At 37.0% G+C, this 27,237-nt stretch overlaps 1 protein-coding gene across 3 annotated transcripts in view; it reads left to right on the forward strand.

Annotated features, from left to right (window-relative positions):
• Window positions 1–27,237, forward strand: part of FUT8 (fucosyltransferase 8) — a 277,408-nt gene that overhangs the window by 46,178 nt on the left and 203,993 nt on the right. The window contains exon 3 of one of the 3 annotated variants that reach the window (XM_014735643.3): window positions 5,067–5,175. The exons of the other annotated variants lie outside the window; for them this stretch is intronic. The gene's annotated coding sequence lies outside the window, so the exon portion shown is untranslated. The remainder of the gene's footprint in view (window positions 1–5,066; window positions 5,176–27,237) is intronic. 3 annotated transcript variants of the gene reach the window in all.

Below are 27,237 nucleotides of genomic sequence, written 5' to 3' on the forward strand. Positions count from 1 at the left end.
GATAAATTGTGTAACGTTCATAACATCCCTGTGGATAAGTGGTATCCTATATTGTGTTCTCAGGGAACATTACTGAAATGTAAAAACATTTTAGGCAGAGTCAGAGCGTTTTAGAGATGTTTGTGAGAAAATAATTTGTTCACTGGGCAAGTGCAACACAGAGTCAAAGATGATGCTATGCCCAGAAGTCATGATTTCTTCAGGGTTTGAGCTGTCCCTTTCATGAGTGTCATGTTAATTATATAAGTTGTCTGGCATAAGCTTTTAATACAACATCAAAGATATCATAACCAAAAGCCAAATATTTGGAAAAGGATGAATAACTAGCATGTGGGAATACAGATTCCATTTGCTGAGGATCATGGTAGAAATATTTAAGGCAACTCTCATGTATTTCCTAAAATTTATTAGGATTTTGTGTACATACATACTTTTGAGTTTTCAGAAAAAGATGATTGAGTTTCTTGATGGCAATAATCATTTTAGATTTTGGTGTTTTCTGAAGGAAATATTCCTACAGCAAGTATTACTACTTGCTGAAAGAATGACTTAGTCTCACCCATCATTGGGCTACTTGGAGTTCATTAGTTATCTATGGAGTCCTTGTATCTGTAGATTCTCCAAGATTGGCATGGCGAGAAGTAGAAAGTGAGTTTTCTGAAAGCATGAGAAAATGGAATATATCAGAACTTTAAAAGCTGGTACTGCTCATAGAATTTTTACGTGACATGGACCTTGAGGAACATTTAGTCCAATGCCTATAGTTGTTTTGTAAATAGGAAAATGGAGACCCAGAGAGGTGAGGTGAAATGCTTTTAGTCACACAGCCAGCTGGAGACATGTAGTATAGCACTCATTTTGCTCATCACCCTGCCTCTCTTCATCCTGGGAACATGGCTTGACCTAGGGTTGGGATAAAGTTAAATTGCTCAGTTAAGAATTGTTTACAAAACTCACTTTTAATTTCTTTTTCAATTGATTTTAAGTTAAAACAGGTCACAATTAAAATGGTAAGAGATACAGTCTTAATTTTCACACAGATGCAAAAAATATGCTGATGTTGAATTTATGTATAGCTAGAAAGATGTAACATAATTTTTTAACGACCTCAGAACATTTTTATGTAGCCTCGTTTAAAATGTCTAAAATTTAAATAAGACTCTTATTTTCTTAAATACTTTATATAAATATGGACTTTGGACTTCTGGTTTAAAATCTAAGTACCCTAAAATGATGGGTTATATGCTGCTCTGGAGGATTTCATTTAATAAACATATTTACAGATGTAGTTGGTGAAGTTCAGAACTACCAAACAGTTTCCTTTCTTGCATGAACACTACTAGGCTTGGAAAATTAACAGAAAAACTTTTTCGAGATACTATTATAGAAATGGAACATTTTAAAATAAAAATAAGAGTCAAACATATAAGTATTTACTTTTGGATATTTGATATGTAGGCATATTAAGGGATTGTGACTCAACTGAAGTGGTTTTAAGTTATACAGAAAGTACACCTCTTTGCTCTAATTTTTCCCTCTGAAACATCTTCTACTGATTGTATTGTACTAAACTTCATCCTGATCCCCTAAAAATCTCTTTAGCCCTTTAGGACAAAGGAGTCATCTTTTGAGAGAGAATTCTCCAGGAGTCCCTTGTGTTTTTGCACATCTTCTGAGCAGAAGCAATGACAGCTTTTGTTGGGGGCTATCTTTTCAAGGAAAGTTGTATAGCAAACTGTTTAGAAAGATAGAAATAGTGTTTCTATGAGGACAGAGGACATATTTTCTTGCTGTTCAGGATAATCAAAGTAATCCTTTTTGGGAAAAGGTAGGGTACATTTGCTTGCAACTCCTTTAAAAGATTGGGGTTTTATAAACTCAGCTTTCTTCTCCAGTAATGCAACCCATTGTGTGTGTGGGTATCAACTGGCTCTCCTCTTGTTGTCTGTGAGGAATTAGAGTTTGGGGAATCCATGCAAATGATGATACTCTAGGTACTGCTATTGTTTTGAGTAGTAAACTCTTCTTTGCCTCTGGCCCAGGAGTGTCATATCTTCCACCAGGATTATCTGATGTTGGCTCACCGAATATCACTAACACAACCTATTGATAAGACAAAGCTGAGTTTATTACTTAGTGCAGTAAAGGAGAGAAAGCTTTGGTTATGTCTTAGAGAGGCTAGGTCAATGTCAAAATTTTAGAATTTGAAGTTTGGTTTAATTTGAGTCTTACAGTGGTGGTGGTGAGTCTTGATTATGATTGGGTAAGTATCATGATATAGAATTGGTGGAAACTGCAAGGCTGTTTAGAATTGTGGAATTGGGGGAAACTGCAAGGCAAGGATTTTGAAAACTGTTGATGACTCCTATTGAAGAGTTGATGGGTCTTTCCTGAAGCTTCTGTAATGAACAATCAAAGTTATCTCCCTGCAGGAGTCTCCTGGAATAGTAGAAGTATGCTGCTGAAGACATTGGATTAGTAAAGTCATGTTAATGTATATGGCAAGATGTATGTGTAGGTGTCTTAGTTTCTTAGGGCTGCTATAACAAATTACCACACACTTAGTGGCTTAAAACTATAGGTTCTAGGGAAGAATCCTTTCCTCTTTCTTCCAGCTTCTGGTGTTTACAGGCAGTCCTTGGTGTTTCTTCTTTTGTGGCAGCATAACTGTAGCCTGTACCTCTGTCTTCACATGGTGGTGTTCCCCTGTATCTGTGTCCTTATTTCCCTCTTCTTATAAAGACACCTATCATTGGGTTAGGGCCCACCCTAATCCAGTATGACCTCATGTTGCCTTAATTACATCTGCAAACACCCTATTTACAAATAAGGTCACATTCACATGTTCCAGTGGTTATGAATTTTTGAGGAACACTATTTAACCCAGTACAAGGAGTAGGTAGTTGCAGTCCTCAGTGTCCAAGCTGTGTGTGGCTACATGGTTTTGGTTCTCAATATCCATGAAACTGTCGTAGGCTGATTGCTTAGCTTGCATGTAGGATAAAATCTCAGGCTCTTCAGAGTTCTTGACAACAGTATGATCTAGTGGAAAGAATACCAGTGTGGAAATCAAGGTGCCCTGGTTCTAGTTTCTGCCCTGCTGTTAACTAGCTTGAAAAAGTTACTATCTTCTCCAGCTGTTGGTTTCTCAATGGTTAAAATGGGAGGCCTGGAAGAAGAGAAGAGGAATGGACCAAGTGATCTCTCATGGTCTTTCTAGCTCTCAGATTCTAAAGTTCTGTAGTTGTTGAGTGTCTGCTACATACCATATTGATAGTAATTTTGTTGGAGTGACAAAACAGAAAAAGGAAATAGAGGATGCTTTAAGTACTGATCTGGTAGTTCTTACTTGTGAATGTAGCCTTATTTATGTTTTGTTTACTTGGGTGAAGATCATTAATGAAGATACTGATATCGAACCTGAAGTGAGTTTGCTCACCCGTTGCACAGCAAGCCAATCTCTGACACCGGGTGTAGTGGAAGAAAGTAGGAATTTTATTATTGCACAGTGTTGAGCAAGGAGAGAGGGCAGCTAACGCTAAAATCCCAAACTCCCTGAAAAGGTAAAAGGAAGGGTTTTTATTTGGGGTTTTAGGTAGGGGAGGGAGAGCATATGGCCTTGCTGGTCGGAGCTTTCCCACCAGCCTGTCTTTGGCCTTGAGACTACTTGCAGAGAGGAGGGAGCCCGTGACCTAGCTAGTCAGCAGCTTTCCCACCAGCCTGTATCTCTTTGTGGGGCAGAGATAGTGAATCCAGGTGCTTATCCTTGGCGGTATCTGCCTCCATGGAGGATAGTGGATTCTGGAGCCAGGAAGCCAGGGAGTAAGCAGGGAATGAGTGTTTTGGTTTTAACTCCATATATGCTGGGTTTAATGGAGGGAAACTGATATCAGGATTGATATCAATATTAGGTAAACATGGAGTTAGCTCTGATCTCTCTTATATTTTGTTTTTCATTTGAATAGTGTATTTGGAAGGGAGACATTCTTTAGGTCAGTTAATTCACTTAAAGTTAGAAAAATGTGTTGTTGCTGCACTCTCTCAGCTGAATTCAGAAAGTGAAATAACCTTTTCTGAAGTAAGCATGAGATTGTAGCACCGCCTTCATTGCCCACATTTCTCTGTCATTACATTCCTGTGGTCCAGGGATCTTAGAAAAATTCTTACCAGAGAATGATAGTAGTCCCGTGAGGTGGAGCAGGGTGCTGGAGTTCTAGATGAAGTGATTCTTCCTCCACTGAATATTTCGTAGGTTTTGAATAGGTTCCCGCAGTATTGTGTTTGAATTCTTTCTTTGAATAATGTTGAAAATACATAATAATTACTTCATAGAGATATTGTGGGCACTCAAAAGGAAATTCTGTAGTAATACTAAAACCACCTGTGGTTCTGTATGTGCTTGTTCTTTTCTAGCTACGAATTAACAGTGTCTATATATTCGTGATAAGTATAAATACAGATTGAACCAATATCTGTGGATTTGGATGGAAGTGACTTAAGTGGAAGAAAATAGGGATTTTTGATTCACAACACTTGAATTTAAGGATCTGCCAGCATGCAGCTCTTTAATTTCAGACAAATTTTACCAAGCATCAGTGCTTTCATAGTGGGTGTTTGAGCAATTCAGAGACTATCACTAGATGTTGTAACAATGGTGATTTTTTTCATTTTTTAAATTTTGGAAGGCCTATTAGAATATAAAATTTGTAGTAACACTGTAGCAATACCTGAAATAAAGTATATTAAGATGGACAGAATATAGAAACTAACTTAAGTAGATGCTATAATTATGATAATAAAAAAGACATACCTCTGGATCATATTTTCAATTCACATTTCCATCCTTCAATGAAAAGAGTAGGAAAATGTATTACTTTTTTTTTTTAATATACTGTCTACATCAGTAAGAATAATTTGACCTTTAAAAGTCAGTATTTTTTGACTTGTGGGCTGTTTTGATGATTCCTGGGAAGGCGTTTTTTTTTTGGTGGGGGATGGGCGTGGTGGTTGATCATTCAGGTTGGGATTAACCTTTGTTCCCTTGTAATTTTCCTTCCTCACTTTAGACTTTGAAGTTGGTCTACTGATATTACCAACGAGGGAAAGTTCCTCCAACTTATAAGAAATATTTTCCAGTTTCAGAGAATTATAAATTGGCAAAGAGTAAAAAGAAGGGTATGGATGTGTTTGATTTCTTTACTTTTATGGTTTGGAGTTTTCACTTTCTTTGTACTGCTTATTTTTTGTTGGATTCATAGATGCTTGAGAAATTAGAGGAATCCTTGCCCTCCCCATCACCCCCCACTACTAATGCAGCCCCATAGGAAAAAAGACGAAAGAAAGAAAGAAAACCATGTTGAACACTTTTTTTTCTTGAACACCTATTCTGAATTAATGGATTACTGTGTAAGTTGTTTGGTTGGAGGTTTTTTTTAAAAGACAGATTTTATTTCTTAGAGCAGTTTAACTTTCTAGAAAAATTGAACACAAAGTACAGAGTTCTCCTGTATTCTGCATGCTTGCTATAACTGCTTATTACTTCTGGGAGGTTCCCCTCCCCCTCCCCCAATTCTTTTGGATTGTGTGGAGGGTTTTTTTTTGGTGAGGAATATTGGCCCTGAGCTAATATCCATTGCCAGTTTTCCTCTTTTTGCTTGAGGAAGATTGTCCCTGAGCTAACATCTGTGCCACTCTTCCTCTGTTTTGTATGTGGGACCCGCCAAAAGATAGCTTAATGAGCAGTGTATATGTTCCCACCCAGGATCTGAACCTGCGAACCCAGGCTGCCAAAGTGGAGCACGCAAACTTAACCATTACGCCACCTGGGCAGCCCTGGATTTTCTATGTGGATGGTCATGCCATCTGTGATCAAAGACAGTTTTATTTTATTTTTTCCTAATTTGTATATCGCGTATATCTTTTTCTTTGTGTTTTGTTTTTTGGTGAGGAAGATTCTCTCTGAGCTGACATCTGTTGCCAGTCTTCCTCTTTTTTGGTTGAGGAAGATTAGCCCTGAGCTAACATCTGTGCCAGTCTTCCTCTTTTTTTTTTTTTTTTTTTTTAAAGACTTTACTTTTTCTTTTTCTCTCCAAAGCCCCCCTGGTACATAGTTGTATATTTTCAGTTGTGGATCCTTCTAGTTGTGGGATGCCACCTCAGCATGGCTTGATGATCGGTGCCATGTCTGTGCCCAGGATCTGAACCGGCAAAACCCTGGGCTGCCTTGAACCCTGGGAGTGAACCCTGGGAGCACACGAACTTAACCACTCGGCTATGGGGCCGGCCCCCAGTCTTCCTCTTTTTTGTATATAGGTCACTGCCACAGTGTGGCTTGACAAGCAGTGTAGGTCCACACCTGGGTTCTGAACCCATGAACCTGGGCCACCGAATTGGAGTGTGATGGACTTAACCATTATGTCACAGGGCCAGCCCCATATCCTTTTCTTGTCTTATTGCATTAGCTAAGATGTCTACTATGATACTGAATAGGAGTGGTGAAAAGAGAAATCTTTTCCTTGTTCCTAATCTTAAAGGGAAAGTATCTAGTTTCTTGCCATTAAGAATGATGTTTGCGGTGGGTGTTTTGTAGATTTTCTTTATCAGCTTGAGGAAGTTCCCTTCTATATCTATTTTGCTGAGAGTTTTTTATCATGAATGGGTGTTGGATTTTATCAAATTCTTTTTCTGCATCTGTTAACATCACATTACTTTTCTTGTTTAGCCTGTTGATGTGATGGATTATAGTAATTGATTTTCAAACGTTGAACCTGACCTGTATACCTAGAATAAATCCCATTTGGTTGTGGTGTATAATTTGATTTGCTAATATTTTTTGAGGACTTTTGCATCTGTGTCCATGAGAGATGTTGGTCTGTAGTTTTCCTTTCTTATAATGCTCTTGTCTGGGTTTAGTATTAAGGTAATGCTGGACTCATAGAATGAGTTAGGAAGTTGTTCTCACTGCTTCTGTTTTCTGGAACAGATTGCAGAAAATTGGTATCATTTGTTTCTTAATTGTTTGGTAGAATTCCCTAGTGAAAATACCTGTGTGTGGAGCTTTCTGTTTTGAGAGATTACTTTTATTCAGTTTCTTTTATCAGTATAGGCGTATTCAGATGATCTGTTTCTCCTTGCCTGAATTTTGGTAGATTGTGTCTTTGAAGGAATTGGTCTGTTTCCTCTAAGTTATCAAATTTTGGGGCATAGAATTATTCATGATATTCCTTTGTTATCCTTTTAATGTCCATGAGATCGCTAGTGATGGCCCTTCTTTCATTTCTGATATTAGTAATTTGTTTTTTCTCTCCTTTTTTCTTGAGAAGCGTGGCTAGGGGTTTATTCATTTTATTGATCTTTTCAAAGAACCACCTTTTAGTTTTATTGATTTTTCTCTATTTACCTATTTTCAATTTCACAGGTTTCTGCTCTGATTTTTATTATTTCTTTTCTTTTGCTTATTTTGGATTTAATTTGCTCTTTTTCTAATTTCCTAAGGCAGAAGCTTGGGTGATTGATTTTAGCTCTTTCTTCTATTTTAATATATGCATCCAAAGTGATCTAAATTTTTCTCTGAGAGAGCAAAGCAATACTGCATATGCTGCATCCTACAAATTTTGATGTTTTATTTTCATTTTTATTTAGTTTAAAATATTTTTTAATTTCTTAAAACTTTTTCTTTGACTCATGTTATGCGTGCTGTCAACTTCCAAATATTTGGGGATTTTGTAGCCTTCTTTCTCTTATTAATTTCTAGTTTAATTCCATCGTGGTCAGAGAGCATACTTTGTATGAGGTCTATTCTTTTAGATTTGTTCAGGTGTGTTTTCTAGCCCAGAATATAGTCTGTTTTGGTGAATGTTCCCTTTGTGCTTGAGAAGAATGTGTATTCTATTATTATTGGATGAAGTAGTCTATAGATGTCAGTTAGATCTAGTTGCTTGATGATGCTGTTCAGTTCAGTGATATTCTTTCTGATTTTCTGCCTGTTCTGTCAATTACAGATAGAGGCGTGTTGAAGTCTCTAAATATAATTGTGAATTCATGTCTTTCTCGTTGCAGTTCTACTAGTTTTTACCTCATGTATTTTGATGCTTTGTTGTTAAGTCCATACTTAGAGGGATAGTTATGTCTTCTTGGATAATTGACCCTCTATCATGAAATTCCCCTCTTTATTGCTGGAAATTTTCCTTGTTCTAAAATCAGCTCTTTCTGAAATTAATATCAATACTCTAGCTTTCTTTTGATTAGTGTTAGCATGGTATATCTTTCTGCGTTCCTTTACTTTAATCTGTCTGTGTTTTTATATTTAAGTGGGTTTCTTGTAGGCAACATAAAGTTGAGTCTTGTCTTTTGAATCACTCAGTCTCTGTCTTTTAATTAGATCATCAGTGTTTAAAGTAATTATTGATATACTTGGATTAATATCTACCATATTTTTAACTGTTTTTCTATTCCTTGCCCTTGTTCTTTGTTTGTGTTCCACTCTGTTTCTAGTTTCTCTCATTTAAATTGAGCTTTTTATATGATTCTGTTTTCTATCCTTAGTAAGTATATCATTATACCTCTTTAAAAATTTTTTTCCAGTGGTTGTTGCAGAGTGTGCAATTATACACTTACAGCCAATCCAAGTTCACTTTCAAGTAACACTGCACTGCTTCATGGGTACTGTAGGTACCTTATACAGAGTATTCCCAATTCCTCTCTCTCATTCTTTATAACATTTTGTCATTCATTTCATTTATCTATAAGTTGTGATTACCGAATATATTATGCTATTATTTTGAACAAATTGTTATCTGTTAGATCAGTTAAGAATAAGAATAATAAAAGATTTAATTATACCGTTATTTATTGCTTCTGTAATGCTTTTTGTTCCTTTATGTCATCTGTGTTTCTGACCTATATATTTTTCCTTCTCTGAAGAACTTTTAATATTTCTTTCAAGGCAGGTCAGTAGGCCTTCAGTTACCTCAATTTTTGTTTGTCAGAGGAAGTGTTTCTTTCTTTTTCATTTTTGAAAGATAATTTTGCTGAATTCAGAATTCTAGCTTGGTGGTTTTTCTTTTAACAACTTAAGTATTTCATTACGATCATTTTGCTTGTATGTTTCTGAAGAGAAAGTTTGATGTAATTCTTATTTTGCTTCTCTCTAGGTAAGGTTTTTGTTTTTTTGTTTTTCTCTTGATTCTTTCCAGTTTTTCTCATCTATTTTTCTGCAATTTTATTTTGCTATGCCCAGGTGTAAGTATTTTAGTGTTTATTCTACTTGGTGTATTCTGAGCTTCCTGGATTTGGTTTGGTGTCTATCACTAAGGTATTCTTTTTCTGTTACAGTATTGTTGATTTGTAGCATTTCCTTTTGATTCTTCTCTTAGAGTTTCCACCCATCTGTTCTTGCACGTTGTTCACTTTTTCCATTAGAGTCGTTAGCATATTTACCATAGCTATTTTTAAACCCAGTGACAATTCTAAAACCTCTGCCATATCTGAGTCTGATTTTGAGGATTGCTTTGTTTCTTCAGATTGCGTTTTTTGTCTTTACAATTCTTTGTAATTTTTTTATTGATAGCCAGACATGATATATTAGGTAAAAGAAACTGAGGTAAACAGGCCTTTAGTGTGAGGTTTTATGTTAATCTCACCAGGAGTTGGGCTGGGTTTATTACTGTTTGCTATAGCTGTGGTGTCAGAGGGTAAAATTTCTGGTAGCAACGTCTGCCCTGTTGTCTTGATTTTGTAGAGAATCCTTAAATAGGGTCTGAGACTTGCAGTTCTTTTGCTTGTAATGCCCTGTTATTGTGCAGGAGTTGTATTGATATGGTGGTAAGGGGATGGGAGTTCTGTAGTCCTGTGATTAGTTCTCAGTCTTTTAGTGAGCCCGATTTGGGGATCTCCTTCCCCATGTTGAAGGATGGAGGGGGCTGGAGTTGTGTATTTCCTTTCCCCAGGTTGTTAGACACTGTAAAACCCTGGTAGGTTAGGCTCTGTTAAAATAGTTTCCTTTTCAGGATGGCGCTTTGAAGAAAAAGAGAGAGCCCTGGGAATATTTCAAAATGGTTACTTTTCCCCTCTCCCTGCTGGAAACAGGAAGGAATTTTTCTCAGATCTTTACTGTGAGAACCTGGTAGGGCTCCTGGAAGTAAAACTCAAGCAAGTGTGGAGCCCTCTTAAAGACTGGGTCCCAGTCACTCTAAGCTAGTCTACACTGAGCCTCCAGCAGTTGTCAGTTACTGCTGAAACTGTTCCTCCTGAAACTGGCTCCAGCTGAGGACTACGCTTCTGGGCTTTTACTTTGTACACACTGTGATTTTCTGTATCTGCCTGCCTGTCTATTCAGTTTTCAAGGTAGCAGTTTGCCCTCTGACCTCAGTTCTCTAATGATTCTAATAAGAGTTTCTGGTTTTCATTTTTTTTTATCTTCTTTTTTTGTTGTTGTGAGGACAGGAATGATGAGCTCCAAGCTCTTTATATGTTGGACCTGATTGAAGATTATTTTTGACGATTTCGTAATGGTAAAGACTTGGTATAATACCCTTTCTCTGATTTGTCAGTATTACTTATTTGGAATTTTATTTCCTTCTGGCATCAATTTTGTACATTTTGAGGTAGTATATTCTAATTTGCAAGAATGAGTAAAGAACTTTTCCAGAGGGAAGCTGATCTTAGGACTGATTCTTGTTATACGTGAGATGATTCATTCTTAGCCCATGTACTGTTCTTTTTTTTGCAAGTGTAGTTTGAGGGCAACAGCAACCTTTGTTTCCTATGTTGATAGTGAAAGTTTCATTTTTACTCTTATGAGTCATACAAAAATTACTTTATTTATTTTTGCAGCCTTTTTAGCTGTAGGGGCATGTCAAGTTTCACTAATTTGTACTTCTGTAATTATAATGATGATGCTGAGGATAGTTATTAAAACTTTGTGCTGATACTTTGGATTTCTGGAATCATTTAATTGGATGACTCATTTCGATTGGGTGTCTTAATTTAATTAGTACACTGCCCACTAATTATCTTTATGAGCAGAGAATAGGGTAATGTTAGTTTTTACATTTTCTGTGATGTTGTAAAAAACTAATGCACATCATGAATTTAGTGCTTAGATATCTTGGTGGAAATTGAAGTATAAAAAGAAATTGGTGTAAATTATATGTAAAATGTCGTTTTCTTTTGAAAAACCTTCACATTAAAAAAATCTCTGTTATAATTTAGACAGCTTTTTATTAAAAGAAGAGAATCACCCTTAATTATACCAGTTTAACATGACTATAGTTACCGTGTGGGTGTCTGTACCTTCTAGTCCTTTTTCATATGTAGATTTTTTTACATAGTTGTGATCATAATTTGTTTTTGAATTTGTTCCTTTCTTTTTGCATTTAGTAGTGCGTTTTCTCATTCTGCATCATTGTGTTTTTATTATGTAATGTTTTTTCATTGAGTAAGGTACTGTTAGGTTGGTCAGATTGACAGTTTATTGTACCCATCATGGCGAGGAACTGTGTGTGCATTTAGCTTGTCCATGTCTTTTGATTTAGCTTTTCTATGTTTGTGCCATTTCCTTGCCTAGATTTTCAGAAGTCTCAGTCTCTCTCTCTCTCTCTCTTTTTCTTTCTTTTAAAGAGTATTTTATGGTCTCTTCCACAGAGCTAATTAACTTTTATTGGATCTTGAAAAATGGAATTTTTTTCATATGATTAGAAAACAGTCTGTTAAGACCTACATTGCCACAGTGATTCACACAGTTCTATTCTAAAAAATTGAAATTTGTAACTAAGAGATGACAATGATCTTCCAGATGTGTCAAACTTGGTATTCTAGTCTCTCACCCTTAGGTTATAAATTGTTGTTAATCAAATATTTTAATATTTTATGTTAAACTTACAAATTGAACTTTTCCGTATTGATTTCATATATGTGGATTTAATTTGATGTCTTGTCAGGATTCCTTATTAGATTTCTCTGCATTCTTCTGACTTTTTCTCTGCCCTATCTAAACTTGTGTTTAGAGCTAAATTGAGTCTAGCCATTTGGGTGGAAAGTCAGTACTAAGAGAAACTTCTGCTGAGTCTGATAGTTCTGAACTCATCTTCTCACTCATAAAAATCTATCAAAGGACTGTTTTAAGATCTACTATACTGTATAATCCCTTCTTGCTTTCTACGTTAGACATTTTATAAATGCATTTAGCTTTTTTTTTTTTTTTCACTGTTGTTTTCTTCAAGATATTTTACTGTGATTAGAAAAAAAATCATCCTTCTGCTAACACCTTGGTGAGCCCAGGGGAAGGAAAGGATTATACAGAATCATTGGGTTCATTTCATTGTAAAAGCAGCAAAATTCCTTAATTGGAATTTGTTGTTCTTCTTTGCGATTTGTTCATGGAAGATAGGATTTAAAAAAAAAATATGACTTAGGAATATTTGTATTGGTGTGGGATCTAAAGTGATATGTACAAGGATTCATCATATTTCTTTCTCTCCTTCCCCCCTTCTTTCCCCTAGTCTTGCTGTCTTGCCTTTTCTCCAACAAATTTAATGAACAACGATTATGAGTTTGGGATACAAAATAATGAAGGCCTTGCCTTTAGGAAGTTGATAATATAGTATGTGAGCTGGAAGTGTAAGTTAATAATTGCAGTACAAGAAGTCCCCTAATTTTCTATATAATAATATATTCCCCAAAATGTGTTTGAAAATAATCAGAGAGGTAGGAGGTGTTTGGGTGTTTGTATGGATAATTATTCCACAGAGCTAAACTGTATTATTATAAAATATCTAATTCTAGTTCTTGGGCATGCTGTCTCCCTTGGGACCAGAAATCCTAGTTGGTGTATAACATCAAGTATCTGGATGGGATTGCTAAACATCTTTCCGGCTGAGCAAATGGATCTTGGCCCCAGCCTTCTTGTAGAGGGGAGATGCAGGCTCTGGGATTTGAGCCCTGTTGCTGGGATGGTAGGTATATGAAACTGAGAGGAAAAGAATCTTTCTCACCCTGCAGTGACAGTATGAGCTAGGTGTTTAACAGGTGCCTCACACTCATCTATTTGATTGTCCAGGATCTGCTTCCAACTCTACGACACCTGTAGCTATGCACTGTCCCTGTCTCAAGGGAGAATCAAGGACCAAGGTAGATTGGGGGATGAGTTAGGCCAGACAAGAGAATACCTACCTTACAGGACATTAGAGTGACAGCTTCATTCACCCCTTCACCCTTACCCGCTCCCAGCTTCTGTGTTTCTGTGGCCAAGGCTTTCTCTGTAGCAGGACTGGGAAATGATGTAGGAATAACTTTTTTTATCATAGGCCAGCATAATAGCAAGTGTTGCCCTAAACTCCAGGGAGGCCTGGCTTCACACTTCTCCCAACTCCTTAGCATTGTGATATGCCAGAGCTTCATGCAATAACTCAAAAGCATCATTAATAAGATGATGTCTAAAAGACTGAATTGGATGCTTTGAAGGTAGTTTGAGGGTGTTAGTCTGTAATGTGTGAAATGTGTTGAGCTGTGTGAAATTCAGTCCTGTGAAGCCTGCTTAGTGTGGTAAGTACAGTGGAAATATCTGTAAAACTTGGTAGTAGCGTACAGAGAGGGGTAGTAAATTGTGCCTAGAAGGTAGCAAAAGGGTTCACAAAGGAGGGGATACTTGAATTCTTGAGTAAACAGGTGGCTTTAGAAGTAGATGTAATAGTGGAAGTTTCTGCCTGATAATACTGAGGTTTTGAAACCTTACTCAAATCAGAAAGGGCTCTGGTCCAGAATACATTATTTGGGACTAAGCTCTCCCAAATATCTTTATACCCTAATTCTTTATGCACAAAGTTCAGCAACTTCTAAGCTACTGTTAGTAAAGTTTCATTGTAAATTATACACTAGATGATTGAATGTTTTTTAAATGAAGCAGTTGATAATTGAACTTTTATGATGATTCAGGTACTCTGTTGAATGCCCGAGACACCCACACGGATAAAACATGAATTAAAATCTTAAGGAAGCAAAAGTCCGGAAGAAGGACAGAAATCTCTACAGTTATGACAAATAGGGAACTGTGCTCCTACAAAATGTGCTTTGTAAGCGTAGGGAGGGAGTGATGATTCCACTGGAGTGGAGAATTAGAGAGTTTGAGAATGGTGCTGAAAGGAGATGGCAGTTGAGTTGATAGCAGACATAATTTTTAAAGCTGAGCTTCAAGTACCAGGTCCCTAAGGTTTCTTTAACTCTAGACTTCTCTGGTTAAGTTACAATCTCCTATAGCATTCAGTTACATATCTGTACAAAGATTATTACTACCTTAAATAAGGACCCTGAGATTTTGCATGGTTCAGGAGCAACAAAGCAAAATTATCTTTTCTTTGGTATGTTATGCTTACTAGCAACATTACTGTAACCACTACTATACTACCACTACTGCCATTGCAACTACTTCTACCATTTCTATTACCACTATTGTTAGTAAGCTTTCTAATACTGTTACCCTCCTCCTCCTTCTACTACTACTACTACTTCTACTACTTCTACTAGGTAAAAACTACTTGTTTTTAACAGGAACCACTTTAAGTTCTTTACTGATTTAAGATGGCAGATTATATCAATTTTTAGGAAGAATCTTCAAGAGTATTTGTTTAGAAAAAAGTGACTTTTCACAAAAACTTAACAAAATTATCCCCATTTTCAAAAAGTATTGTGATAATTCAAGTTCTAGTTATGAGTGATTATCCTGTTTTCCCTTTCTTTATGTTTCCTAAGTATTATTTTATGCATGATAATATGCTTGAATTTCTATAATTAGATTTATTCCAAATAAAAATCAACCTAGCTATAAAACTTTTCTCTACTTAAATATAGGTTTTTTTGTTACTCATGAAGATTCTGAGTATTTCTCTGACATTCACTTCAGTCAGGCTGTTTGGGTGAGTTCTAGAATTTCTCTAGAGAGCATAATCTATGAAGCTAGGCAGAAGTGGTCTGATTCGTGAATTGGATTACCAGCTGTGCTTGCATTGTTAACTTAGATGTTAAGTTCCTACATCTGTAAAGTGCAGACAAATAATAAATGTGGAGTCTTTAGCATATGCTTTGCATGAAGTAATGGCTCAATAAAGTTAGCTCTTAATATTGTTAACTGAACAAGAGTTCTTAGGTCTTTGGCCTTAAACATAGAGACTTTGGAGACTGTGAATACCTTGGAGCCGCCTTAAGCCAAGACTAGATTCTAGCAAGCACCTTTTTATTTAGTCATTTGTTCATTGAGCATATATTTTTGCATTCTTTTAACTTTAGCAAAATACTTAGGTCAATTAATTTCATTTCTATGCATATACACTTATACAGAGAAGATGGCCTATAGAATGGCCTATTCTGGGTGTTCGTTTCTGATCTGAAGCTAATCAAGTGCCTACAGCCTTTGCTGAATTTTTTTTAAAGGACCCTGATATTGTAAAACAGTAGGACAGAGGAAACAGACTCTTGGTATACCTCTAAATTCTGGCATAGGATGAGGCCACAGGGTTGTTCGATTTCCCTATGAAGTAAGCATAATCATATAGCGAGAGTTGATGAGAGAACCTTTTTCACAGCTTCTAGTCTGGGTAAGTTTGGCTCATTTGGGATAAGATAGAGGAATCTGAACTATAGAGCCAAACTACAACCGATGTCTTTTTTTATAAAATGTTTTTAAAGAAGTTCTAGATTTAAAAAGTACCTTGTCTTAGATGTTATCAGGCATCAGTGATAACTGATGAAGACAGCAGAAAAAGAGATGAATGTAACCAAATCTAGATTATGTCTGCTGTAATCGTTTTAGTCAGAAGATCTAGGTTGTAGAACCAGGTCTGTAAAATGGGGACTCCATGATAGTCAAATGCTTGAGGGCTTTGATTTTTCCTTGTCTTTCTTCTTGGGCAGTGGAGGTCGGAAACACAGTCACAGTCACAGAAACCTTTGTATGTATAGTTAATATTCTGAAAAGAGACTTTCAGTCCTCCATCCCAGATAGGATCTATCTTAGGTACTTAAATTTTTAGAGCAATAACATTACTATGCTTTAGGTTCTGAGTTGCAGACTTGGAATTTGATATAGGCAATTATAGAATAGAAGATAAATCTTATTTTAAAAATATTTGTTACTTACTGTGCCCCCCCCACCCCCCCTTCAGTTAGTAGTGACTTTAGTATGGAAACATTCTTAAAAATCCTAAGATAGTTATACTTATGTGAAAGTTTAATTTATTGTATACACGTTGTATTTTTGGGGTTTTAAAAAAGAGCTACATGTGGAAAGGTATGGCTTTAAAACTAATTTGATTCTTTTACACATCAGTGTTACTTGACAGTCTTTCCAGTTGTAATTGAAAGTAGAGTTTTTAATTGATTTAATTCTAGATTCTAGAGGATGCTTTACAGAACACCTAGTTAGTCAGTCAGTCGAGTGGTACTTTTCATATGTGTTGTTAAGTTAAAAACAAAATTTGTAGAGTGATAGCATTATATAATGACACTTGATCAAGGAGATTGTATTAGTTGACAGCCTTAGATAAGCTTTTCCTAATCACTCAGTCTAAAATAAATATATAGTTGCTTTTTATCATGTCATCTTATGTATCACACTGTTGTTCTGTGTGTGGTGTTTGTATTTGTTTATTGACTATTTTCTTACTGGAATGAAAGTTCCATGAGGAAATTTTCTTTTCCTTTTCGTCAAAACATTTAGTAAATGCCTAACTGCACATGGCCTGAGCTATGTATGGGCTGTTAAAGGCTTGAGTGCCTGGCTAAAACCAGGAAAACTGCTATCCCTTTTTCACGTTCATACAACAGCTACTGCTTATAGTTGGGCCAGTCCTGTGGCCGCCGCAGGAGGGGATAATTATCCCAGAGCAACGATCTGCTGAACTGGAGTGGAGCCAGCGGTAAGGGCACTGAGCCAGCCCTTCCAGCCACCCCTTCAGGATATGTCCTGAGCACCCAAAATAGCACCTGACACATAGTAGATGGTCAATAAATGTTTGATGAATGGAGAATTTTCTTTTCTTTCTTTTTATTTTTTTGCAGGGAGGAGTGGCATGGTTCAGATTTGAGTGATATCTAAATAATATGTAAATATAATTCATCTTCATGAAGACTATGCCAGGAAAATATATTTGCATAATAAAGGAATACATTTGAACACTTTGAAGAATTAAGAGCTCAGTTTGAAGTCTTGCTAGTTTTCATCATTGTAATCTGTTAAAGGAAAATATGAATTGATAAATTTAGAATTCAAGAGAAATTTTGATTGGTGAAGTGATAATACATTTCTAATAAAATTATAAATATAATTAAAAATTTACAAAAACGTCAATACCATGAAATCACCAAAAGTTAAAAAGTTAAAGCAAGATCTCTGAAGTGTAGACCTTTAATCTAGAATTTGGAGAAGAAAAGGAATATAAATTAGGTTATAAGTAGGATAGATGTTGCCAAAGCAGGCCAATCTGAGGTCAAATGTTGCCAGCTAGGATAAATGCTGTGGAACAGATGTTAGATGGAGGACATGGGAAGCAATACCTGCTACCTGTTGTTGAATTAGACTGTATTGGATCTGCCGTGTTATCTCCTTAAGTGCAGTGACTAAGTTCATTTTGTTCATTACTATTGCCAGTGTCCGGCATGGTGTCTGGCACTTAGTATTCTCTGTACAAATTTTTTTTGTTGAAAAACTGATTTAATCTGTAGGTAGTAAATTCCTGAGAGCTGACTTTAGACATTTTTAGAAGTGTCTTTAATCTCAGATTGCCATAGGTTTTTAGCCATAGCTTCTATATCATTTATCTTTGAGTTTCTCTTAACCTTTTGGGGTGAAGTATAGAATTTGTGGCTGTGGTCTTTGCTGATAATATGCTTGAAATTATTTTCTGCTATGTTCGTGTCTTGTCTACAGCTGGACCCTTATTTTCATGAAAGGCAGAGGACAAGCTTCTCTAGTTTTTTGAGTTCTGGTAGCCGAAATTTGAGTCTATGACGAGTGCGCTAATCCCAAGTTAGAAAGTCTTGTATTTATTTTCTTAGTGAAGTTACTTTAAATAAAGTTCTGAAGGGTTTAATTGTCCTGCTAAAGAAATCTGTATTACTTAGTTATGTAAATTATGATGATTGACTCAAGGGGTTAGGAATGAGCCATCAAAGCTTCTGGCTTCCAGTCAGTGATTTCAAACCTTTTTTGTGTTGGTAGCATTGAAAAAATCACTGAATCCTTGCTGGACTTGAGGAAACTCACGGAATTGCTGTTTCTTGTATTTTCATAGAATGAAAGAGGTGGATTAAAGTGCCCTTTTACCAATGTAAATAAGAAAAGGACTTAGTCTAGATTTCCTTCTAGGCTTTTATTTCATTTACAGTTTTTTTTTTCCTTTCAAAGATATACTCCTCTCATGTTAATACATGTTAAAAATTGATGAGTACACTTAATATGTTAGTGTGCCTCTCTGCACCCTGAGTAGCTCTATTAAATCAATGATGATTTTAAGCAAGCATTTAACGTATTATTAATGGTGTAATGTATGTCAACTGAAACAATCTTTCTTGAGGGGAAGGGGGTTGAAGTTTACCACGCTGATTATACTTGGAAATAATAAATAAAAGATTAATCCTATTATCAATGCTTGTTCTAATTAAAACCAAAGTAACTAGTAAGAGATACTGTAAATACTAGGTGAAAGCCTTTTAAGAAGAATTAACACAAGTTAAGGCTAAAATGTTGCCAGGGGTGGTGGGATTGTTTGATAGGTCCAGGTTTCAAGCTCTGTATTTTGTGTGTTCTGCACAGTGTTTGGCACGTATGAGGTACTCAATAAATAGTGAATGACAAATAAATGCTAGTTTATTAGCTTGGGGGTTTCAAAGAAGACGGGAGAAGGAACAGAGAGTTGCCTGAACTGTTAATCGTAAAGAACCAGAGATCATATAGACTGGTGCTGTCTAATATGGTAGCCGCTAAGCTGCATGTGGCAATTTAAATTAAATAAAGTTAAAAATTCAGTCTCATTAGTCATATTTTGAGGGCTCTGTGGCCACTTATGGCTAGTGACCACCGTATTGGATAGTGTAGATATATAACATTTCCTCATTGGTGATATAGACATCTTCTCTTACAGATTTTAATGATCCCAATAATTATAATTTTTAAGATAAGATTCTCAGTATTTTTCAGTAAGATATTTGTAGTATTAAATTTATTTTGATGATTCTATTATATCATGGGTACTTCACTAATTTTTATTTGTTATTCTGTGTTTTTAAATGTCACTTTTCTCTAATTTTGAGACTAGCTCCCATTTTATAATATAAATTAATGGGAAATTTTGAGATGGTAACTAGAAATTGTCAGTTTAACAGAAATTATGGTTAACAAAGAACGTTAATTCTGTTAAGTGAGGTAATGAATACAGTGAAAATTTCTTTTAAGGCTTTTACTATCAGTATTTTAGGAATATGGGTCTTTTAAAGCATCCCCTCTACCTCTTAATATGTTTTGGTTAAGCATGATAATGTATTTGTCAGCATGTAGTTCCAGGCTCACAAAAGTCGCTGGTTAGATCTTAGTTCTTTTAATACATATATTCATTTACTAAGATATGCTTCCCAAAGTGGGTGATCATAAGAATTTCCTGAGGAACTTTTTGAAAAATACGGTTATCCAAGGCATATATATTATATAGCACATGATTAGTGCACACCAAGGATTTTGTCTAATTTTTCCTTAGCATTAACTCCTTGAAAGAATGTTGGCTCAAAAGATTTAATCATTTTTGAGATTTTTGATTCACAGAAACAAATCTCCTTCAGAAAGCTTGCATCAATTTACACACTTTTCCTCACGTTTTCTCTACGCTAGATACTAGTGAACTTTTAATATTTCTCAGTTGATGAAAAGGATCTCTTATTTTATTTCTATCTCTTTGATTATGAGTGATATTTAGTATTTTTCATAGTTTTTTTGATACGCATTTCTCTTTTTCTTCCTCTCCCCCCCGTCCAGTTTTTTTTTCTTGGTGAATTGCCTGTTTTTCATATCTATTCTCTCACATACCTAAGGCTCTTACTTTGAATCAGCAATAAGTTGAATGATAGGGCTATGGAAGGTCATGACTGAAAACAGGAATTGGTGTCCAGAATGGTGGGGTGATTTTGATTACTGTGCCTGGTGCAGATATGGGTAAGACGTTAAATCTGTCACAAATCTGCAAGATTCTTGTGCATATTTCCATCTATTCTCTCAAATGGTATCTTTCAGAAATGGTCCTTTTCAAAAGTTTCAAAGTGGGGGAATTGGATTTAAAATTTTCTCGTAAGAAGAAACCAAATATTTTGCTACTATCATTTGAAAAACTGATCATTATGATTGGTTCTGGGTAGTCTTGGAATCAGTTTGAAATAATGCCATTAATAATGCCGCGTAACAAAACCATTTGATTTCTTGCCTGTGTATAAGTATGAGTGGAACAGAAACTCCTCAATTGTGGGGACTGTTCGTCTGTGTGTGCCTAATGCCTCATAGTATCTGGCCCTGTAAAAGAAAGCTCATTTCCTCTGCTCACAACACTTCTGACACCAGATGTGTGGGTTTTCCACACCAAGCAATTTTGTAATTCAGTGAGGACGCCAACTGTGTAGTTAGTGCAGACCCCACAGGTTAAGGGCTCAAGACTACCCCTCATTCCAGATATCAATTGCAAGTAGTGAGTGCCCAGGTTACCCGCACTTCTGTCTGACTTGGTGACAAATTCGGGGGGAGATCCACAACCTCCTCTTCAGGTTTGGTAATTTGCTGTCACAGCTCACAGAACTCAAGGAGACACTTAGGTTTACCAGTTTATTATAAAGGGTGTCATAAAAGAGAAAGATGAACAGCTAGCTGAACGTATGTATGGGACGAAGTCCAGAAGGATTGTAAGCACAGGAATTTCTCTCCCTGTGCGATTGGGGTGTTCACCAACTTGGAAGCTCTCCAAACCCCATAGTTTAGGGATTTTTATGGAGGCTTCAACACGTAGGCATTATAGGTTATTAATTCAGTGTCTACCTCCTCTCTCCTCCACAGAGGATAGAGGGTGGGACTGAAAGTTCCAAGCTTCTAATCATGGCTTGGTCTTTCTGGTCACCAGCCCCTATCCTGAAGCTATCCAGGAGCCCACCAAGAGTAACCTCAGTAGAACAAAAGACCCTTCTATCACTCAGGAAATTCCAAGGGATTTAGGAGTTCTGTGTAACATGCTTCTATCACCCCCCCATCACTCAGCAAAACAAGGATTTTGGGAGCTTTGCTTCAGGAACTAGGATCAAATACCAAATATCACAACAAAAGATGCTTCTAGCACCCCTGTCACTCAGGAAATTACAAGGGTTTTAGAGCTTTATGTCAGGAGCCAGAGGCAGAGATGAAATAAATATTTCTCATTAAGTCACATCATAATGAGGGGCTTGTATAAGTGCTTGTTGACTGTGATTACTTTTTAATGTGAATCTCCCCTTTCTATCCCACCCTTATGATAACATCTCCGTTTTGGGACTAAAACTGTTGTGAAGTGTGGAAATCAACTCTCTTGTTTTTCTTTTAAAATTTATATATTTAAAATTTAAAAATTGTGATAAATATACATAACCTAAAATCTTCCCATTTTAACCATTTTTAAGTGTACAGTTCAGTGGCATTAAGTACCTTCATGTTTTTATGCAGCCATCACCACCATCCACCCACAGAACTTTTGTCATTTGCAAAGCTGTACCCATTAAACAGTAACTCTCCATTCCCTCTCCCCCAGCCCCTGGTACCCACCATTCTGCTTTCTGTCTCTGAATTTGACTACTCTAAGTACTTCATATGAGTGGAATCATATGGTGTTTGTCCTTTTGGGACTGGCTTATTTCACTTAGCATAGTGTCTTCAAGGTTCATGCATGTTGTATGAGGTGTCAGAATTTCCTTCCCCCTTTTTTTTTTTAAAGATTGGCACCTGAGCTAACATCTGTTGCCAGTCTTCCTCTTTTTTCTTCCTCCCTCTTCTCCCCAAAGCCCCTAGTACATAGTTGTATATTCTAGTTCTCAGTCCCTCTGGTTGTGCTATGTGGGACGCTGCCTCAGCATGGCCTGATGAGCAGTGCCATGTCCGTGCCCAGGATCCAAACTAGTGAACCCCTGGGCCACCTAAGCGGAGCACGCAAACTCAACCACTCGGCCATGGGGCTGGCCCCCAGAATTTCCTTCCTTTTTAAGGCTGAATAACATTCCATTGTGTGCATATGACACATTTTATTTATCTCTTCATCTGTCAATGGACATTTGGGTTGTGTTCACCTTTTGGCTATTGTGAATAATGGTGGTGTGAAAATGGGGGTACAAATCTCTCTTTGAGACCCTGTATTCAGTTCTTTTGGGTATATACCCAGAAGTGGAATTGTTGGGTCATATGGTAATTCTATTTTTAGTTTTTGAGGAACCACCATGTTTTCCACATTGGCTGCACTGTTTTACGTTCCTACCAGCAGTGCACAGGGTTCTAATTTCTCCACGTCCTTGCCGACACTCATTATTTTCTGTTTTTTCAGACAATAGCCATGTTAATGAGTGTGAAGTAGTATCTCATTTCAGTTTTGAATATCATTTCCATAATGATTAGTGATGTTGAGCATATTTTCATGTGCTTATGGGCCATTTGAATATCATCTTTGGAGAAATGTCTATTCAAGTTATTTGCAGTTTTGAATTTTTTTCATTTTTGAGTTTTAGGAATTATCTATATATTCTGTATATTAATCCTATGAACTCTAAGTGATTTGTAATTCTGTAGCATATAGTTTAATTTCCTGATAGACTTCAATATAGTAAATTTTGGGGGGCGTTGAGAGGATATGGTTTTATTTTTTTTAAACAGCTTTATTTAGGTATGATTGACATACAAAGCAATTAATATATTTGAACTGTGCAACTTAAGTTTTGACATATGTATACATCTGTGAACCCATTGCCACACTTAAGATAGTGAACATATTCATCGCCTCCCCAAATTTCTTACTGCCCCTTTATAATCCATTCCCTCACCCTTTTAATGTCCTTTCCCATCTCCAGGCAAATACTGATATACTTTCTGTCACTATAAATTAGTACATTTTCTAAAGTTTTTAAAAATTAGAATCTATAGTATGTACTTTTGGCAGGGGCTGGCTTTTTCACTCAGCTTAATTATTTTGAATTCCTCTATATATGTTGCATGTATCCTTATTTCATTGCCGAGTAGTGCTCTCTTGTATGCTGTAGCAGTCTGGGTTTAGTCAGGAGATAGAAACCATACAGCAGGTTAAACAGAGAAAGTTTAATATCCAAGAATTCCTAACTATGAGAAAAGAGTAACTATAAGATAGAAGAAAACTTTATGTGGTACCCTGTGGCTGTGGGAGAGTACCCAAGGAGGACATATTTGGGAGGGGTTCAGACCTCATTGGAGAAGATTTGGTTCAGTCCACTGGATAGCAGAGAAGTTGTCGTTTGCACAGGCTGGAAGTGATCTGAAGTTGCTGGATAAACAGTTAGGAGTGCAAGAAGAGGAGCAGGGGATCAGCACCTGATGGAATGGATGTGTAGCAGGAGTCCAGGTGCCAGCAGGGGCAGGAAACTAGGAGTGTGTGGGTTGTGTTGGGGCTACAGAAGAGGCAGCTTGGTGTGTGTCCATCTGCGCCACACACAACTGTGGTCAGTCTGAATGAGGGCTTCTAGAGGAGCATAGATGCTGGCACTAGCAAGAGGCCTTCAGTGTGAGTGTGCTCAGGGGTTTTGGTTTCCATGTCAAGAGGGATGTTGACAGCTTATTACTGGTCTGAGCCTTCAAGGTCACAGAAGGATTGTGGCTGGGACAGCACTCCACTGGAAGTCCTCACACCCACACATCCACCCCGCCCCCACCCCACCTCACCCCACCCCAAGTCCCTCCAGTAAACTGGAGAGCCTCTTTCTACTTCAGTGTACCTTGAGTGCCCTCTACTGAGACAGGTTAATGTGGCACTCATGTTAAAGGAGGAATACTTAAAGGAATTTTGTTGTTTATCACACAGCATATATTGAAGGATGGATTCAGAGATAATGTGTAATAAATTGATAACTGACACATATGGATATACCATAACTTGTTTATCCATTCACCTGTTCATGGACATTTTGGCTTCTTTCTAGTTATTGATGCTTATAAAGAAAGCTGCCATGAACATTAATATACAAGTTTTTGTATGGACATATATTTTCATTTCTCTTAGGTAAAGACCTAATGTGGAATGAGTGGATCATATAGTAGGTGTGTGCGTAAAATTTTTAGGAAATTGCCAAATAGTTTTCCAAATTGGCTATACCACTTTTTGTTCTCTCTGGCAGTGTCTGAGAGTTCGTCTGTATCTTGCCAGCATTTGGTATGGTCATTCATTTTTATTTTAGCCATTCTAATAGGTGTGTAGTGGTTTCTTCTTGTGGTTTTAATTTGCATTTCTCTAATGACTAATGAAATTGAGCATCCTTTCATGTGTTTATCTACCATTTGTATATTTTCTTTGGTAAAATGTCTGTTCAGATCTTTTACCTATTATTTTAATTGAGGTTTTTCTTATTATTGAGTTTTGAGAACTCTTTATATATTCTTGATTCTATGCTTTGCAGAGTTTTCTCCTGGATTGTGGCTTGTCTTTTCATTCTCTTTTCTTTTTCTTTTTTTTGAGGAAGATTAGCCCTGAGTTAACATCTGCTGCCAATCCTCCTCTTTTTTGCTGAGGAAGACTGGCCCTGAGCTAACCTCCATACCCATCTTCCTCTACTTTATATGTGGGACGCCTGCCACAGCATGACTTGACAAGTGGTGTGTAGGTCTGCACCTGGGATCCGAACCAGTGAACCCTGGTCTGCCGAAGCAGAACATGTGAACTTAACTGCTATGTCACTGGGCTGGCCCCTTGTCTTTCATTCTCTTAACAGTTTCTTTTGAGGAACAAATTTTTAATTTCAATGAAGTCCAAGCTATCAATTTATTCTCATATGGATCATGTTTTTGTTTTTGTATCTAAGCTATATTTGCCTATTCCAAGATCATAAAGGTTTTCTCCTATGTTGTCTTCTGGAAGTTTTATGGTTTTAGGTTTAGTACTATGATGCATTTTGAGTTAATTTTTTTATGTGGAATGAAAGTTGGATAGAGGTTCATTTTTATTTAGTAGTGATATCCAGTTCTAGCACCGTTTGTTGCAAAGATTGTCCTTTTGATTTTGTCAAAAATCAGTTGATCATATATGTGTGGTTTTATTTCTGACTCCATAATTTGTTCCACTGATCTCTTTATTTGTCTCAATGTCATTACTGTTTTGATTACCGTGGCTGTATAAGAAGTCATGAAACCAGGTTGTGCTACCTATCAACTTTGTTCTTCTTTTTCACTGTTATTTTGGCTATTATGCTGATTATCAATTTATTACCTCTCAGCTCCAGATTTGCCCTTTTTGCCTGCTCTGTGAAAATGGATCAGGCCCTTTAAATATTTTTCTTTTGCCAGCTGGCACAAGGTTAACCTTTGTCAATAGAGTGCTGGAGAGACATTGCAGGAGGAAAGAGTTTTGCTTTTTGGTTCCTGTGTTGTGCTCGCTTAGCAGACTCCAGGAGCACACTCAGCTCCTCTAGCATCAGCCGACATGGGTTCCCCAGTGTATAGCTCCTGCAGCATGTGCAACTTTACGAGCACTTATGCTTCTGCAGGGCCCAGAGCACAGCATTAACCCAGCAGCCAGCAACCCAAGGCTAGCAGCTTCTCCTTGTACCTCTCCTTCATGTGGGTTTGTAGCAGAATGCCTTGGTGGGACACTTCCAGGTGAACAGCTTTTCTTAGCACCCTGAGGATTCATTTCTGGCAAGTTCCACAAGGTAGATTTCCAGGAAGTTCTGCTGTCATGGCCCCTGAGCAACTTCTTTGCCATTCAGTGAGAGAGGACTGTGCCCTCTCAAGAGGGTATTGGATCTCAGCCCTGGAATGGTTAGGGAGTTGGGAGAGGCCTTTGTTTGGGTCTCAGCCCTAGGAGATATTTGCTGCTCTTGTGTTCTTAAGAGTTTTCTTTACTTTTCACTAGTTAGTTGTCATTACTCCAACCCCCTGTTATAGTCAGTGATTCTTTATACTTAACTTTCCCTTTTCGAATTTCTGTGTGGCTTCTGTCTCCTGAGTGGATCCAGAATGCTATAACTATTCTAGGTTCTTCACATTTCCATGCTAATTTTAGAAGCAGTTTGTAAATGTCTCTAAAAAGAAGTCTGCTGGGGTTTGCATTGGATCTGTAGATAAATTTGGGGAGAATTGACATCTTAACAGTATTGAGTCTTGATCCGTGAATAAAATATCTCTGTTTAGATTTTCAGTTCTTTCAGCAGTTTTATGATATTCAGTGTACAGATCATTCCCATGTTTTGCCACATTTATTCCTAAGTTTGTTGTATTTTTTATGCTTTTACAAATGGTTTTGTAAAAACGCTTTTTATATATATAATTTTTATTTTTTTCGAATGTACATCATATTTCAAATTCTGTATACATTACATCATGTTCACCACCCGAACACTAATTATAGTGCATCCTCTCACATGTGAGCCTAATCACCCCTTTTACCCTCCCCCTTCCCCCCTTCCCCAATGGTAACCACCAGTCCAATCTCCAATGCTATGTGTTCCTTTGTTGTTGTTGTTGTTTTTATCTTCTACTTATGAGTGAGATCATATGGTATTTGACTTTCTCCCTCTGACTTATTTCACTCAGCATAATACCCTAGGTCCTTCCATGTTGTCACAAATGGCCGGATTTCGTCATTTCTTATGGCTGAGTAGTAGTCCATCGTGTATAAATACCACATCTTTATCCATTTGTCCCTTGATGGGCACCTAGGTTGCTTCCATGTCTTGGCTATTGTGAATAATGCTGTGATGAACATAGGGGTGCAGGTATCTTTATGCCTTTGTGTTTTCAAGTTCTTTGGATAAATACCCAGCAGTGGAATAGCTGGATCATATTGTGTAGATCTATCCTTAATTTTCTGAGGATACCCCATACTGCTTTCCATGGTGGCTGCACCAGTTTGCACTGCCACCAGCAGTGTACAAGGGTTCCTTTCTCTCCACACCCTCTCCAACATTTGCTGTTTCCTGTCTTGTTAATTATAGCCATTCTGACCAGAGTGAGGTGATACCTCATTG

This window comes from Equus caballus, chromosome 24 (genome assembly GCF_041296265.1).
Source record: "Equus caballus isolate H_3958 breed thoroughbred chromosome 24, TB-T2T, whole genome shotgun sequence".
NCBI lineage: Eukaryota > Metazoa > Chordata > Mammalia > Perissodactyla > Equidae > Equus > Equus caballus.